The sequence below is a fragment of the Anguilla rostrata genome, chromosome 18 (genome assembly GCF_018555375.3).
Source record: "Anguilla rostrata isolate EN2019 chromosome 18, ASM1855537v3, whole genome shotgun sequence".
NCBI lineage: Eukaryota > Metazoa > Chordata > Actinopteri > Anguilliformes > Anguillidae > Anguilla > Anguilla rostrata.
Genome location: NC_057950.1, coordinates 27807699 through 27812284, shown reverse-complemented (window position 1 = coordinate 27812284; position 4586 = coordinate 27807699). Strand labels below are relative to the sequence as shown.

General features: G+C 54.9%; 1 pseudogene; it reads left to right on the top strand.

Moving 5' to 3' along the window:
- The first annotated feature begins 3699 nt into the window (after nt 1–3699).
- Nucleotides 3700–3803, top strand: LOC135245411 (U2 spliceosomal RNA; annotated as a pseudogene).
- Nucleotides 3804–4586: the final 783 nt, after the last annotated feature.

The window sequence follows — 4586 nt, the reverse complement described above, 5'->3', positions numbered from 1 at the left end:
CCCCGTGGAGTGAACACCCCCCACACTCCACACCGCGCCCCCCCTCCCCCACTCCCTCGTGAACACTCTTATATCCCCCTCGTCCCTCATATGTGCCTCCTGTATAATACATATATCACATCTGACTGGGGCTATAAAGTCATATACAGTCCTTCGCTTTACAGGGCCTCTCAGTCCTCGCACATTCAAAGTCATGACGGAGATCTCCATCAGTAATGGTGGGTCACTAGCGAGCAGAGTTCTTCTCTTCCCCCTCCTCCACGCCCATTTTTTGTTCTGGGGACTTCCCCATAGCCTTCTTTAGCCCCTCTACATCCCACCCCTCTATGAGTCCCGACGCCGAGCCCACCTCCATATCGAGGTCTGAGCCTGACTGCTCGCCCTCCCCCCCCAGCATTGCATACCTGTTTGCCAACGCCAGTTGGCACGCTGCCTTTTGGACCTGCGAACCTTCCTTTGCCCCTGACCTGTTCCTCTTCCTCCCAGCTGGTCGGACCCACTCCATCTCCTCTTCATCTGTGAAGGGGCTGTCGCCCCACAGTGCAGGTGTTTCCAGGTCCACGGTCGTAAGCAGCCCGACCTCCTCTGCCATAGGAGACAGGCCCACCTCCTTACCCCCTGCTGCCTCCCGGGCAAAAAGGTCGAAAGATCCTCCCTGCATCGCCCCCGCCTCTCCACCTGCGGTCGCCCCGTCATCTCCTTCCATCACCTTCCCCGCCTCCATGTCTCCTGGCTCGGTGGAATCTGTCACCTGGGGTGGCGTGGTCACCGGCCCGAACACCTGGAAAAACCCTGCCCTAGCCACCCTCCCTGGACTCTCAACAGTGGCCTCTGCTCCTCCCTCCCGCACCGTGTCCTCAGCCCCGACAGGGTCCGACTTCATGCCGTCGCCCGGGACTGCACCTGGTCTCCCTGCAGGGGCCTCCGCTGGGCACTCTTCCAACCCAGGGTACAGGGCCAGAACAGGAACCGCCTCAGGGCCACCCTCCAGCGCTGTGTCCCGCATCTCCGTCCCTCCAGACGCCTGACCTGTCGCCCCTGCCTCCACTCCATCGGCCTGGTTGTCAGGACTCCCCGCCCGCTCAGCCGCCCGCTCAGCCGCCCGCTCTGCCGCATCCACCGTGCCCTGCTGTAGGTCCTCAGCTGGAGCTACATCCCGCACAGGTTCCTCCTCCCTCCTCTGGGCTGGGGCATCTGTGGCAGCTGCTGCCCCGGTCGATGCCTCCTCCGCCGCACTAGGGGCCGCTGCTGGCTTAGTCGGTCTTCCTGCTCTGCCCAATCCTGCAGGCCCTGCCTTCAACATCTCGGCGTATGACGTCTTCCTCTCCGGGCAGTTTCTAAAAAGGTGCTCCCCACTTCCACAAAGATTGCATGACTTTGGCGCCACGCAGTCCTTTGTCTCGTGCTCCGGAGACAAACAGTGCCTACACCTGTTTGTTGAACACACCTCCTTAATGTGTCCAAATGAGCCGCACCTGCGGCAGTACAGGGGCTGTCCCGGGTAAACGAGATATCCCGTTGGGGCCAATAGAGAAGGAACCAGGAGGGTGAGAGAAACCTCCCACGCTCTGGGAATCCTGCTTGAACCGCACCATAAAGCGGCGTTTGCCATTCCAAAAACCAAACTTTTATTTTCGTCCCATCCCGCACCTCAGAGCAGTATTTCCTCAAAAAACAAACCACATCTTCTTCAGGAACAAAAGGGTTATACATGTGCACGGTTACCGGTCTTAATGCCTTAGCAAAAAGCAACTCCACCCTTATCCCTTCCATCTCAGGTGCACTTTTAATTGCCATGTAATTGGCATGTAAATTGTAACAGGCAGCCTCCGAATACATTACATTACATTACAGGCATTTGGCAGACGCTCTTATCCAGAGCAACGTACAACAAAGTGTATAACCATAACCAGGAACAAGTATGACGAAACCCCTAGAGAGAAGTACCGGTCCAAGTGCAGGGAACAACCGCATAGTTCAACTTGGACCCTGAAGGTTAAACTGATTAACACTAAACAACGAGAACGGCAACAACGCAGTCTATGGAAAAAATACAAGCAGTAGTTAAGACAGTTAATGCACCTAAGTCACCTACGAAACAGCTGCCTAGTTACAACCCTAAGCTTACAGTCATTTACAGGGAGGTAGGGAGGGATGGGGAGAGGTGCAGCCTGAAGAGGTGAGTCTTCAGTCGTCGTTTGAAATGGGTCAGTGTCTCAGCTGTTCTGACCTCCACAGGGAGGTCATTCCACCATCGTGGGGCCAGAACAGACAGGAGACGTGTTCTGGAAGTGCAGGTGCGAAGAGGGGGAGGTGCTAGGCGTCCTGAGGTAGCAGAACGGAGGGATCTGGCTGGCATGTAGGGTTTGAATATCTTGTGGAGGTATGCTGGGGCTGATCCCTTGACTGCCTGGTATGCTAGGACCAATGTTTTAAATTTGATGCGAGCTATAACAGGCAGCCAGTGGAGGGTAGTGAGCAGGGGAGTTACGTGGGAGTGTCTGGGGAGGTTGAAGACCAGACGAGCCGCAGCATTCTGAATGAGTTGCAGGGGTCTGGTGGCAGATGTCGGTAGTCCAGCCAGAAGAGAGTTGCAGTAATCCAGGCGGGATAGAACCATTGCTTGGACCAGGAGCTGGGTTGAGTAGGTGGTGAGAAAGGGGCGGATTCTGCGGATGTTGTACAGGAAAAATCTGCATGCCCGGCTTACTGCTGAATACAAGGTCACATCATAGAATCCCCTATTCCCAAAGTTTTGTAAACAAAAAACAGTGCCTGGGTCTACGTGCAACAAATCTTTCAAAACAATCGTAACAAAAAATTGCAAATGAATGCACTTACGTCTTTCTGATCCTTCCTCTGCTTCAAACCGTATTGTAATCCTCAGCCGCACCCGATAGGCCGGCAATCCACCCTCCTGCGTCGTCATCGCCTTCTCCAAACTTGATCTTAGCCGAAAGGCCGAGAAGCAATGGCCTGAAAATTGGCCACAGCTGGCCGCCGCCACCCAGGGGGCCGGGAATCCGATCGCGGGGTCCGGCCGGACCCAGTCCCCGCTCGCCATTGGTCCGGGGCCCCCTCAACGCTTCCCCCGGGACCTCTGGCCGTCACCTCAGCTCCACTCACAAAGCCCCACGTCCCCTGCCACGGTAGCTACCTACATGCTAAAGGCTCTTATCGCTGTTTAATTGCACGAGCACTCGCAGAACAGCTATGTAATTGCCTAGCTAAGCAAGCAAGGAGACAGTCCATACTCTATAACACATGTACCTGACAAGTCACAAACCAGGGACACGTGGCAACAAGTCATCAACAAGCTCTCTTGAGAATAGAAAAGTCCCTCTCGGGGACCGTAGAGGACGCTCTCAGCCATCAGGGAGGACCTCGCCAGCAACCTGTCAGGTACATGTATTATAGAGTATGGACTGTCTCCTTGCTTGCTTAGCTAGGCAATTACATAGCTGTTCTGCGAGTGCTCGTGCAATTAAACAGCGATAAGAGCCTTTAGCATGTAGGTAGCTACCGTGGCAGGGGACGTGGGGCTTTGTGGGTGGAGCTGAGGTGACGGCCAGAGGTCCCGGGGGAAGCGTTGAGGGGGCCCCGGACCAATGGCGAGCGGGGACTGGGTCCGGCCGGACCCCGCGATCGGATTCCCAGCCCCCTAGGCGGCGGCGGCCAGCTGTGGCCAATTTTCAGGCTATCGCTTCTCGACCTTTTGGCTAAGATCAAGTGTAGTATCTGTTCTTATCAAGAAGATTTCACTTCAGATAGCGATCGACACAGAGAAGGAGACAGGAGACCATGGCGGATCCTGGGCCGGAATTTGGGAGCAGCGGAGTGCGCAGGAAGAACACGCTTCGGCTGGTGGTAAGCGCGCAGAGGAGAGAGATGGTGGACTTGCGGTACGTGATTTTAAAAATCTTTGGTGAGCTATTTATGTTCCTGCTAGCCGAATGTTTTGTGTTCAGGACTTTCAGGCAAGGGGACTCTTTGACGTTACTTTGGATTCTGAAAATTTGTGTTTGGAGGTATTTGAGCAGTTCAAAGAAAAGAGATCTTGTGAAGTTTTGCGGGGAATATCTGTTGAACCATTGTTTTCTAACGATGTAAAATCTGTTAATGTGCTCATGTACAACCCCTTTGTACCGGCGAGGGACGTGGAGTTGTTTTTAAGCAGGTACTGTGTTGTGTTAAAGCCAGAAGTAAAGCTGCGTAATAGCTTTGGCGTGTGGTCGGGGAAGCGGCAGTATTTGGTACGGTTGCAAAGAGATAGTAGGGAGGGTTGAGGGTTGAGATAGATAGGCTGTTTTCACCATCGGCTCCGACCGAGGCTTTTTGTCTTACGTGGGGTTGCCCACATATTGTAGGCGATGCCTAAAATACAGGCACATGGCGAAAGACTGTGCAGAGCCCTTTGTTTGCTCCTCATGCGAGGAAGAGGGCCATGTGGCGAGGGACTGCCCAAAAGGAAGGAAGTGCCACCTGTGCGGGAGCGAGGAACACGTGGTCTGGAATTGCCCGGCCCGGAGGCGGACCTACGCCGAGGCAGCGAGGGGAGAAGAGGCGCCCTCTGGTGGGGAGGAGGG